This window comes from Peromyscus maniculatus, chromosome 8 (genome assembly GCF_049852395.1).
Source record: "Peromyscus maniculatus bairdii isolate BWxNUB_F1_BW_parent chromosome 8, HU_Pman_BW_mat_3.1, whole genome shotgun sequence".
Lineage (NCBI taxonomy): Eukaryota > Metazoa > Chordata > Mammalia > Rodentia > Cricetidae > Peromyscus > Peromyscus maniculatus.
The window spans coordinates 104731872-104745037 of record NC_134859.1 but is presented as its reverse complement, the minus strand read 5'-3'; the positions used below and the strand labels follow the sequence as shown (position 1 = coordinate 104745037).

At 50.1% G+C, this 13166-nt stretch overlaps 1 long non-coding RNA gene across 1 annotated transcript; it reads left to right on the top strand.

Moving 5' to 3' along the window:
- The first annotated feature begins 8481 nt into the window (after nucleotides 1-8481).
- Nucleotides 8482-11979, top strand: LOC143267055 (uncharacterized). Its single transcript, XR_013041993.1, has 3 exons — nucleotides 8482-8779; nucleotides 9499-9535; nucleotides 11396-11979. It is a non-coding gene; the product is annotated as an uncharacterized LOC143267055 (long non-coding RNA).
- The last annotated feature ends 1187 nt before the right edge of the window (nucleotides 11980-13166 follow it).

Sequence of the window (13166 nt, the reverse complement as noted above, 5' to 3'; positions counted from 1 at the left end):
AAAAATACTGTGAATGTAGGTTACCCTACAGGCACGGTTTCCTAATTGAGCCCTGGCAACCACCCAGCGGCCTTGAGCTAATGCCTTGCATCATTCCCAAGCTGCAAAACTTCGGGCCAAGAAGCCAGATCTGCAAAAGGCATCATCCAGTCTCACATAGTTTTAAAATATTTCATTTTGGTCTAAAGAGGCAAAGTGTTTGTGTTGAGTTTTCTCCGTCTACGCCATCCTTCCTCAGAGCAGCTCTCATATTGCAAGCAGGAGTCTTTGTCAAAAGTACTGACGTACCTACTCTCTTGCTCAGATCGATGTTGATCAGGGAAAGCAGTTCACACTTAAAGCTGCCCTCGGTGGCCCTCCCTCTATGAATTCTGTCCCTGACTGTCCTTCATTCAGAATAACTTCATTTTCATCTCTGCTCATCTGTTCCTTCATTCAGTCCTTTGTTAATTCGACAAACCTGGATTCCAAAGCTGAACTTATCCGGACACCAGGCTAAGCACTGGAGTTGAAAGACGTGGCGAGTGCTCAGCCAGGCACAATGATGCACATCTGTGATCTGTGCTCTGGAGCCCGAGATGGAAAGATCATGTAAGACGAGCCTGTTCTACATAGGAAATTCCAGGCCAGCCAGGGCTAAAACCTCTCTCAAAAGCAAGCAGACAAACAAAATGAAGGAGAAGGAGAGAGAGGAGGGTGTCATAAGAGCCGATTGGGGAGCTCATCAGTAAATTGCTTGCCCTACATAAGACCCTTAGTTTGTCCATCAGGAAAATAAAAATAAACTGAAATAAAAGCAGCTTTTCCTTCAAGGTGTTCAGCCTTTGCCCTGGCACAGACACTCAGTTGAACCTTAGCCTGGCCATTTCTGCCACAGCCCTTGGCTGCTTCCTCTCCCTGAAACCCTTCTAGCGCCTCTTCCCATTGCCCCCCCCCTCACCCCACCCCCTGCACTCCCAGAAGGTGTGGAGACTGTCAAAGAGCCGGGTCTGTCTCTTCCAGGAAATTGGAAGTTGCCTGTGGGTGATTGGCAGAGCACCACGGGCCACACACGATTTCGGTTCAGGTCATCTGAGGCTCATGCCATGGCCAGGCTCCTAGCGTTGCCCTGGAAAGGTTCCCTCCGTGAAGTGTGGCTTCTAGAGAATAATGATACTCATTCATTTCATACTGACCTGGGTGGGGCCTTGGCTGGACCTGTGAAGGCCACAGCAACTTTTAGGGATTTTCTCCTCCAGAGGAAAAAAGAAGAAGAAACTTTTAATGAAATGTTGATGTAATTTGATGTCACAAAGTATACCTCACTGTGTCTGTGGGGCTGGTGAGCAGAACTGACAGACAGGTAAAGCACTCACAGCCTGAGGGCCTGAGTTTGGCTCCCAGAACCCACGTAAAGGTAGAAGGAGAAAACCAACCACACAAAGTTGACCTCTGACCTCCTCCATATGTGCACCACGGCATCTGCACATTCTCATACAATAATAATAATTAGCCTTATCATTTGTTTTGTTTTTTGAGACAGGGTTTCTCTGTGTAGCCCTGGCTGTCCTGGAACTCACTCTGTAGACCAGGCTGGCCTGAAACTCGGAGATCTGCCTGCCTCTGCCTCCCGAGTGCCGGGATAAAAGGCGTGCGCTGCCACCACCACCACCAGGCTTATAATTAATTAATTTTAAAAAGAAAGAAAGAAATGGGGATGGCAAGATGGCTCAGCTGGTAAAGGCGTTTGCCAACAAGCTTTAGTTTGTGAGTTCAATCCCTAGGACCTCCACAGTGGAAGGAGAGAACCAACTCCTACAAGCTGTCCTCTGAACTTTTATATATTTGCAACTATTTTAAGATTTTTTTTTTTTTTTTTTTTTTGGTTTTTCGAGACAGGGTTTCTCTGTGTAGCTTTGCGCCTTTCCTGGAGCTCACTTGGTAGCCCAGGCTGGCCTCGAACTCACAGAGATCCGCCTGGCTCTGCCTCCCGAGTGCTGGGATTAAAGGCGTGCGCCACCACCGCCCGGCTTTATTTTAAGATTTTTATACGTTATTTATTTGTGTGTGTGTTCACCTACATGTCATGGTGAGCCTGCGGAGGTCAGAAGACAGTTTGCAGGAGTCAGTTCTTGCCTTTTGATGTGTTGGTCGTTGGGGTTGACCCCATCCGCAGGCCTGGCAGCAGGTCCTTTACAGACAGAAAAAAAAAATTGTTTTTGTTTTTCAAGACAGGGTTTCTCTGTGTAGCCCTGGCTATCCTGAAACTTGCTCTATAGACCAGGCTGGCCTGGAACTCATAGCCATCCACCTGCCTCTGCCTCCGTGCTGGAATTGGAGGCATGCACCATCACCGTCTGTCCAGAAAAAAAAATTTTTTTAAAAGAAAAGAAAACATTTGTATAAAAAAAAAAACCCACAAAAACCACTTTGTAAATACTTCCCACAGCCACGCATCCTACAGCTTCTGCCTCCAGAATGTTCTGTACGCAGAGGTTATTATTATCGCCCTGCCGACTGTTCTAGCTGGTTACTAACAACACCCTCTACATTTAAATAAATCCTTTCTCCGTCTTAAATTTCTCCCAAACAGAAAACAATATGAAAAATGTTCCAAAACCAACAAGTGAATGAGGCGAAAGGACCAGCGTTTGTGTGCGTGGTTCTCAAATAGACAGGTTGGAAAAAAATACAGGGGTCCTGCTCTGTAAAGCACTTTCTATTAATTATGTGCTGTCTGAACTCAACGAGGACTTGGCATTCACAAAGAGGTTGCTCCCTTGCCTGGCTGGGTACACAGTTTCCCACCTTCTCCAAGGTCAGAAAACTCACCCGACTTTAAAATAGCAAATCACAGTCTCAGAGCCCCTGGTCTGGTGCTAGACTGCCACTGACTTGTGACCGCCAATGTCCTGTGGGACATTCATTAGCAGGGGGCTCACTGTATCCCAGCAATGTATAACCACACTGACGTAAAACCAAGAGCCTTCCTGACCTTCCTCCATGCCCCCGGGACACCGAGGGCCGCTTTGAACTTCACACAGCAGGCAGCAGCCACTCTGCCACAGAGCCTTGGGAAACACTGTGGTGGGTGAACCGGTTTCATCCTGAAGCCTAACAGAGAGCCACAAATCTGACGGCTTAGAGCAGCAGAAGTACATTCGTTCCTAAGACGACAATGGGATCAGCTTCTAGAATAACCGTGACCGGTTTCTACTGATCCCACACAATTTCTTGGCAAGTGGCCCCATCACTTCAGGCTGTCTCTCTGCCTCTTTTCTCTGATAAGGCCATCAACCATCTGAACTGTGCCACCATACCTGGCTCCTAAATCCACAACGATCTTGAGATCCTTGGGTGGCTTCCCAGGTACAGACATTAGGAATTAGACACATCTTTCTTGTAGCCACGATGCTAGAGGGACAGGACACATTTCTGCTTCTCTTCCTGTAGCCACCATGATGCGGTGAAGAAGGGCCCTCACCTTAGGGCTGGTCTCCAGTGTAGACATGCACATTCCTACCTGGCCTCTTCTACTGATGTTGTCCAAGCAGCATAAGGAGGCTGGAGGAAGGTCGAGCGAGGCTGGACTGCTCACCCTTCAGCAGACCCAGAACTCAGAAGGAACCCAGAAGAAAGGAACACTCTTGTTCCTAGTAGCAAAGGCCCCTGCTTGTGTCCTGGCCACTTAGAGGTTTGCCTACCTCACAATGTGCTGGGTACGTGAAGGGCTTGCCTAGAGGCCAGCCTCTGGGCAGTTCAGGGCTACATTAGAGAACCTCTGAGTCCATGCTGCACCTAGGAATACTGAAGACCTGGGAGCTCCGGCTCTTTAGTCCCTGTAGATAATGTGGAACTTTGGAGTCAGTGGGAACTCTAACTGTCCCCATATGACACTCAGAGGATTATTATATTCACAATGATCAATGAGGGCTTTTTTTTTCTAAATTTTTATTTTATTTTTCTTAATGTGCTTTTATTTTATTTTACTTTTTATTTATTTACTTTTCTTTTTGTTTTTAAGACAGCATTTCTCTGTGTACCCCTGGCTGGCCTGGAACTCACTCTGTAGACTAGGCTGGCCTCCAACTCTCAGAGATCCACCTGCCTCTGCCTCCTGAGTGGTGGGATTAAAGGAATGTGCCACCACCGCCTGCTCCTAATGTCCTTTGTTTTCTCTCTTTCTTCCTTCCTTCCTTCCTTCCTTCCTTCCTTCCTTCCTTCCTTCCTTCCTTCCTTCCTTTCTTTCTTTCTTTCTTTTTTTCTTTCTTTCTTTCTTTCTTTCTTTCTTTCTTTTTCTTTCCTTCTATTAGAAGGGAGCAAACTTACTATGTAGCTGAGATAACCTTGAAATGTCTGATTCTTCTGTTTCTTCCTAAGTGCTGGGGCTGCAAGTGTGTACCACCACATCCAGTTCCTATAGTGCTAAGAATGGAACCCAGGATCCTATGGATGTTAAGCAAGTACTCTCTCAACTGGGCTACATCCACTAGGGAGATGGAAATAGGAGGATCAGAAGTGTAGGGTCATCCTGTCTCAGAAACAACAACCAACCAAAAACAACAACAATCAAACGCATCACGCAGGAGCGCAGATCCGCTACAAGACATTTACTCACCCACATCTGTCTCTCAAGGCTACAGCTTTGGTCAGGCATTCACCTGTGGATGACTCCAGCAGAGAGGCCAGAGTCTAAAGTACCTCCTACCAGGGACTCTGTTGTGGAATATTACTTAACTAGGTAAAGATGTGTTTCATTTATTGATGCTGTGAGACAGTACTTTAACTATGCAAAGATGTGTTACAGTTGCTTCTCCTGCCTTTGTTTAATTATGTAAAGATGTGTTGCATTTGTTTCACTTGCCTGCCTAAGGCACCTGATTGGTCTAACAAAAAGCTGACCGGCCAATAGCTAGGCAGGAGAGGGATAGGCGGGGCTGGTGGGCAGAGAGAATAAGTATGAGGAGAGAAGAAGGAGAAGAGAATGAGGGAGAAGAAGAGGGAGATGCCTGGGGTCAGACTGCTAGATGGAGCAGGACACACAGGAGGAAAGAAAGGTAAAAAGCCCCGAGGCAAATCGTAGATGAAGAGAAACAGGTTAAGTTATAAGAGCTAGCGGGACAAGCCTAAGATAAGGCTGAACATTCATACCCAATATTAAGTCTCTGTATCATGATTTGGGAGCTGGTTGGTGGCCCAAAAGAAAAAGCCTGTTATCGGACTCACTTAGAAGAGAGTGACCCAGTATGAGAGGCACCAGGGACTCTTAGGGAAAAAAAAACAAACAAAAAAAAAACAAGAAGGAAGGTCCTATTGTCACTCTGATTCCTGGACTGCCACAGCCAGTCTTGTCCACAAGGGAGGCCCAGAGGAACAAAGGACGTCTTTGGTGGCGGTGCCCAGGGCCCCTGTTGCTAGGCTTCCTATCATGCAAACCATCAGAGCTCTTGATGTGCAAGCCACTTGGAGTCTAGATTTTCTCTGCAACCCACTCAGAGTCCAGGTTTTCTGTTCTTTGTAGCTAGAAGCAACATGTGTACAGGCTTGTTGTAGAACGTGCTCAAAGCAGAAAGGCAAGGAGGAAAGAATAAAGCCGCCCACAGCCTCCCCATGCAAGGCATACTTGCTTCTTTTCCATCTTTTTTCAACAAGGCAATTAGAGAGGCATGAAATGAGATTCTTAAGTACAAAGGCAGCACACCGACCTTTGCTAGAAAAACAAAACAAGACACAACTAACACAGCCTCTGAAGGCACGTGGTAAGTAGCTCCCGTGAGCCATCTCAGTGATGGAGTCTCTGCAGCTTGCCATCGCTTCTGGGAAACCTGCCCAGTCTATCTGTGTTCTAAGGATCTTGGTCATCAAGTGCCTTAACCTGTCCAGTCACACACGAGTAAACAGTGGCGTCTCCAGTCTAGCTGGATGTCTGGGCTCTGAGAGTGGGAAAGCAGTTCCCAAGCCTTTCTGCAGGCAGGCTCAGCCCGTGTGGAGTGTCAGAGAGGAGGGCAGGCTAGGAGCCCGGAGGGAGGACCCGGGTCTGAGTCTCTGGGTTTCTCACCATTAGGGGCTGTGTGGCCTAATGTCATTCTGGGTTTGTTCCCTTCCCGGTCACGTGGGAATAGTAAGGTCTCTATTACAGCTGTGGAAAGGAAGCGTTGAAGATGATGTACACCATGTGGCCTCAACAAATGGTGGCCGTTATCCAAAAATCTTTGCCCATGTCTTCATTGCTCCCCGGACTCTCCTTTCACTTCCAGAAGCTTGTTCTCACTGTCTTCTGATACCCGTGCCCTGTCTGTCGCATCCAGAGGGGCGGAGGAGGGTGGGGGTGGGGCAGTTGCAGACAACAGAGTTCACTCCAGCTAGCTCAAGCAAGGGGCTGAGGACGGAAAGCAGAGCTCATCGACTTATGTGTGTTACAGGCCCTGGGTAGGCACCACCACTGGCCCGGTCACACTGGGGAACTTTTGGCTCACCCAGGAAGCTGCCAAGCTCTGCCTCAGCACCTCTTCAGGACCCAGTTCCCTGTCCCACTGTCCATGCCAGCCCAGCTGACTCCCTGTCCCTGCTGCCACCTCACAGGAACATGCTCCATGACAGAGTCTCCTGCAGGAACACATGATCACTTGACTCTGTGCCTCACATCGGATGACCAGCAGGTTTCAGATGTCTATGCTGTAGGGTAATGCTTATTTATAATAAGAATTTGGTGAGAAGGGCCCAGAACTCTGGGGCAGAGGCTGGGAACGTAGTTCAGTGGTAAAGAATTTGCCTAGCATGCAGGAGGCCCCGAGGTTTCATCCTCAACAAATAAAATAAAATAAAATGGACGGGGGGTGGGTGTGTGGCTCCGTTGGTAAAGTGCTTGCGTAGCGTGCAGAAGCCCTGGGTCCATTCTCAACTGCACGTGAACCCGTGCATGCCTGTGATCCCAGCCCAGGAGGCAGAGGCAGAAAGAGCAGAAAGAAGTCAGAGTCACCCTTGGCTACATACCCAGTTCAAGGACAGCTGGGGGCCCATGAGACCCTGTATCAAAAATAAATAAAATACCTGGGTGCAGTGTCATGCACCTTTAATCCCAGTGCTCAGGGGCAGGGGTGTTCAACAGTCCCTCCCCAGTGGTCCCCTTCTCCAGGGCCTTTGAAGTCCGCTTTTCAGGATGTTTTTCAAGATGAATCTCTGATTGATGATCCTCTAGGCAGGAAAATGAAATGTCCTAGGAAGGACATTGTCAGGACAGGCTAATCCGGAGGGAAGGTTAGGCCAAGGTCAGATTCTTCACGTTCCGAGCTGCTGCCTTTTCCTTGGCGTGGGATCAGAACGTGTCTGCAGAGCCTTTCGTTCCTCAGATCGTCACAGCCTTTGCAGGGGTGGGCGGCACCTGTGGGTGTGAGCCTGCCAGTTTATGTAATCCAGGATGACGTCGGTAGCAGAAGTATGTGCTGTTGGAACGTAAGGTTTGTTTGGATGGAGACACCATTAGTTGTCTGCAATTATGCTCGGGTGGTACTTTCCTGTTCACTCAGCTTATATTATGTCATCAAACACATACTTTTAAAAAAGTCCCATAAGTGGATAAAAGAATGTTGATTACTGCCATACTTGAGACATGCATTCCCTTTTATTATAGTGTGTGTGTGTGTGTGTGTGTGTGTGTGTGTGTGTCTGTGGCGGTGGTACTAAGTGCATGTAGAGGTCAGAGGACAAGTTAAAGGACTTGGTTCTCTCCTTTCTGTATATTGTGCAGGTCCTGTGTATTGAAGTTCGGTACTCTGGCTTGGTGGCAAAGCTGAGTCCTCTTGCTGGCCCAGCTCTTGCTTCCTCAGCCACACCTCGACTATTCTCCCCAGCAACTCCTGACTCCCGGGGACTGTCTCCTGGGCTAACTTTCTTGCTTGATGCTGAGGATTTGAGACCCATCCTTCTGGCTCCTAAGAGCACTGGGTACTCTTCCCATGCATTCATCCATGACTCCAAAGACAGGTGGCCTCTGGCTTCTCCTGCCTGCCTCAGCGTAGGTAGTCGTTTGTTCTTTTCAGTGAGCTAGCTCATGGGGACCCTGCTTGGTAGGTTGGCAAAGCTCAGCCTGCCTTCATCTTGTTGGCAGCAGCGGGATGGTTCTTGGAAGGTATTAGCTATTTCTATCCTAGTTAAAGTCCCCTGGGATTAACATGCCAGTCAAAGCCTGCACTCTGAATAATATGACAGGCACTGTGGAGCAGCGTGTGTGTGTGTGTGTGTGTGTGTGTGTGTGTGTGTTATAAACCAAATATAGGTGGCAGCTTTAGATGGCCGGCTTGTAGGCGTGCCAGCGTGCACATGAGTACAATTACAGGAAGGAGGCATAATTATAATCTTGACTTAGGAAGCATGTCTTATCTCAGACCCCGTCGGGGCCAAGGCTCTCCCTAGGTTGAGTGACATTCCTGAACCTGAAGCTGGAAGTGGTCTGAGCTTTGCTTGCCTTTGTGCTTGGTGGCACCCAGGATCAAATTACATAACAGAAAATGTCCGTTCTCACCAAGAATGTAGGAGGCTCAGAGGACAGTCCCCACGCTGGGTGGAGATTAGAAGCCTTTTTAGTGAGTCACATGCCTTCCTCTACCACCCCTTGTAATTAGGGTGACATACAGTCCTGTTGGCATGGGACAGTCTCGCTGTATGCCTGTCGACAGAAGCTATTTATTCAGCATATCCCTTTCCCCTTTCGGAGGGACTTGGTTGGATGCACAGTTGAAGCTGACTGATGCCATAGATAACCTTCAGGAAGGAGAGGAGAGACGAGCCGTGGAGCACTGTGGTGAGAGAGCGTCCACGTGAGAAAGGGGCCACTGGGGACTTACTCCCGTGCCTTGAGCAGCTGCTGGCTGTCCTCACCCTTCGTGGCTCTGGGTGCCACAGACCTCCCACCACATGGGCACTGGCATGGCTATCATGAGCCAAGACTGGAAAAATCCGGTTATTCCTGTCATCCAGTTGCCCCCGATGACACACAGCTTTGCCTCCAACTCCCAAACCTTCAGTTCCTGGTTCTGGGCTGAAAGGAACCTTAGGGTTAGCCTTGTGCAGGACTGGCCAGTGCCAGAGCAGCCCTGCCCATGGTGTCTTGCCATGCTGTCCCCTCCTGGCGTCACTGTGAAAAGCCAAACTGTTCTTCCGTTCCCGTGGCTTGTCATCTCCAGGGTGAGAATGCTACAGTCCGAGGGAGGGCTCAGAGCGCCGCCATATGAAGTCCTCTTACTGTCCCTGGCAGAATCCCTCAGGGGAGGAAGGATTTACTCTGTCTCACTGCTTTGGGGGGTCTGCTGTGCTTCGTCGGCCCTGGGTACTTGGCAGAAGACTGTGACAGTGTCCTACAGGGGACCTGCCGTGGGGGGCAGGACCCATGGATGGTACCAGAGGGGCCCTCCCATCTCAGTTAACCCCGAGGTTTACCTCCTAGGTGATGGGAGATCCTGTTAAGTTGACAATCAGCATTAACCACCGCAGCCGACTCTCCCCCTTCCCCTCTATTTCCAGACCTCGAGCCCATGAAGTCACACTGCTTACATCCAGGGTGAGTCTTTCCCTATTAATTCTGTGGAAATGTCTCCCAGTACAGCTCAGAGGTGTGCCTTGTCTTCTAGGTAATTCTAAATCGAGTCAATTTGACAGTGGAGATCAACTGTCACACCTTCAAGCCAGGCTCTCTCCCCCCGCTCTGTAGTAACTGAACACTTACATTCCCCAGATCTCTCCAGTGTTTCTTCAGAAGGAGATATCCAGGGTCACTAAGAGGCCAGCTCTTTTGAGCAATTCACTAGTGACAGGCCCCCTCCACCGGGAAAGTGCTTGTCTTAGGCTTGACCCGAGATGTTCTGTATAATTCATCAGCTCTGCTGGAAGTGATGACCCTCATCAGTCACCCATGCTGCTTGTGTGGACAGCTTGTTAACCACACAGTGAGTCAGCTCCAGGATGGCCTGGGGTACAGTGAGACCCCACATAAAAGAAACAAACTAATAAACAGAGGCACCCTCACAGCCACACAACAACCATCCACCCCCCGTGCCTGTCTGATGGAGGCATCAGCTGGCTTTCTGCAAGTCTCCTGGAGTGTCCCCACATACAGATGACCTGAAGATCCTTAACCCAGGAAAGTGGGAAAACACAGAAGCCATTAGGTGGATCCCCTTAACAAATGCCAAACAGGATGCTTTGGATCTAATTTTGTAAAGATGGGGTGTAGGGGTAGGGCTTGGAGGTGCGCACATGTAGTCCCAGCACTCAGGAGACTGAGGCAAGAGGATTGCTGTGCGTTCCAGGCCAGCCTGAGCTACACAGAAAGACCCTGTATTCAAAAAAAAAAAAAAAAAAAAAGAAAAGAAAAGAAAAGAAAAGAAAAGAAAAGAAAAAGAGGTGGAGAGCTGACCTGTGACCTCCACACACAGTAGCATGCACATGAACAGCCTCACACATACAAAACCACAAACAAAACAAGCTGCTCATGAGGAATGTGACTGGATCAGCAGCTGAACACTTGCTTAGCATGGTCAAGGCCTGGAGTTTTACACACACATGCACACACACACCCATATACACACTCCAGGTGGGATAGAGAAATAAACAAATATCCCCTCACTGAACTGGGGTGTGGCTGAGGTAGTGTGGGCGTGGTCCTGGGTCCAAGCCTAGCAACCAAAAGTGGGGAAGAGGGAGAGATGGGAGAGGGAGAGCCTAGGATCACATTCCAAAGTTCGCTCACAGCTGCAGAAGTCCATGAAGCTGGGTGGGAGACCCACTAGACATCCTGCAAAGCAGGTCTCCAGCAGGCCCAGGCTACATACCCCTCCAGGGCCCAGGCTACATACCCCTCCAGGGCCCAGGCTATATACCCCTCCAGGGCCCAGGCTACATACCCCTCCAGGGCCCAGGCTGCAGCTGGCTCAGAGCACTGGCTCCCTGGTCCTCTCCCACAGCTCCTTAGATCATCCAGATCTAAGGGAGGTGAGTTCCTCCTCCCTCTGAGGCCGGTTGGGGGTCTGGCTAGGCTGCTCTGGCAGCTTTCAGAATGCTCACCTGGGTAGTAATTCCTCTGGCAGATTGATTTATCTCAACAACTAGAGTCCACTACCCCATGCTTCAAGGGATGCGATTTCTTTTTTGGTTTTTGGCAATGGAACTTGGAGCCTTGGGCATTCTATGCAAGTGCTTTATGGATACACCCCCTCCACACACAAGTCTTGGTGTGATATTTATTCCTGTAGGCTGTCGAATACCCCCATTCCTTAACCTTCATTACCACACAACAATCTAACTACCAAATGAGTCTTGACAAGGCATGAATGTTCTTGCTTCACACTGCCAAGGACTCTGAGGTATTCGGGAAGTGTCTCCCACGACCTCTCCCAGGCTGATTCCGTGCCTTTCCATTTAGGAAACAACAACTTCTTTCCTGGGTTTTGAAAGCCAGAGAACATGCTGCTTTGATTCTGGTGACATCCAGGGACACCTGAGCTGAGAACATCTCTTTCCAGGAGGTGGGCAGCATCAGGCAGGAAGGAGCCATCCAGGATGAAAGCACAGACCCTCCCTTTACCCCCACATGACTGAAAACAAAGGGCTGGTCCCACCTACAGGAACGCCCTGGTCCAGTACAGCTGCCAGGGGTTCTACCCAGAACTTCACACTGCACACCCACCCACCACCTGGGGCTTGCACAGACCAAATCAGGGCTCACCAGAGTCCATGCAAGGCGCTGTCAGCCCCCACGGGAGCAGGAGCGAGGGCAGTTTCTGGACCACACAGTTTCGGTGAATGAAGACAGAACAAGAAAATCCTCCACAGCCGGGAACAGTGAGGAACCAGCCGCTACCCCTTTCCCACTGTGAGCCCTTGAAAAAACACCATCGAGAGTGAAGGATGGGTTTGAAGTCTAGAAGAGCAGGCCACGTGGTTACACGATATCCAGGTGCCACGTGATTAATATTGCAGAAAAGCTCTCCACTTAAGGGGGATCTTGTGGAGACTGCCCTCCCACCTTCCTACCTGCCTGCCTTTGCCCTTTGGATCTGTACCTGTTCGTAGCAGCCAGCATCAGTCTCGGGGTCCTAAAGGAGCACTGGGGAGCACTAAGGGGCACTGGGGAGCACTAAGGGGCACTGGGGAGCACTGAGGGACACTGGGGAGTACTGAGGGGCACTGAGGAGCACTGAGGGGGCACTGAGGAGTACTGAGGGACACTGGGGAGCACTGAGGGGCACTGAGGAGCACTGAGGGGCACTGGGGGCACTGAGGAGCACTGAGGGGCACTGAGGAGTACTGAGGGGCACTGAGGAGTACTGAGGAGCACTGAGGGGCACTGAGGAGTACTGAGGAGTACTGAGGAGTACTGAGGGGCACTGGGGAGTACTGAGGGGCACTGGGGAGCACTGAGGGGCACTGAGGAGTACTGAGGGGCACTGAGGAGTACTGAGGAGCATTGAGGGGCACTGAGGAGTACTGAGGAGTACTGAGGGGCACTGGGGAGTACTGAGGGGCACTGGGGAGCACTGAGGGACACTGGGGAGCACTGAGGGACACTGGGGAGCACTGAGGAGTACTGGGGAGCACTGAGGGACACTGGGGAGCACTGAGGGACACTGGGGAGCACTGAGGGGCACTGGGGAGCACTGAGGGGCACTGAGGAGTACTGAAGGGCACTGAGGAGTACTGAGGAATACTGAGACTTGCTAGGAAGTACTGAGGCCTGTGAGTGGGAGAAGAGTTTGTGCTCTCAGCAGAGGCAGGAACAAACTGCATGGGGTGGAAAAATACTGACTATGGTGTGTTTAACCGTGGAAGGCCAGAGCCCGGAGGATCTCACTCCTGCCTAGAATAGCTTGTCACATACACTCAGCCCGCAGCACTCTGTCAGAAAGATGTACTCAGTTTTGCTGATGTTTCTTCTGAACGGCAGTCTTTCCTTTTTGCTGTGCACATGAAGGCCATAGGTCAACTTTGGTTTCTTCCTCTGCCACTGTCCACCTTATCTTTTGAGCCAAGATCTCTCACTGAAACTGGAGCACACAAATTTGGGTAGAGTGGCCTGCCAGCAAGCCAAGAACTTCCCCTCGTGATGGGATTACAGGTTCAGGCTGCCTTGGGTTCGGGGAATCCAATGCTCTAGAGGTTGAGGTCATTCTCAGCAGCCTGGTGGCCAGCCTCGA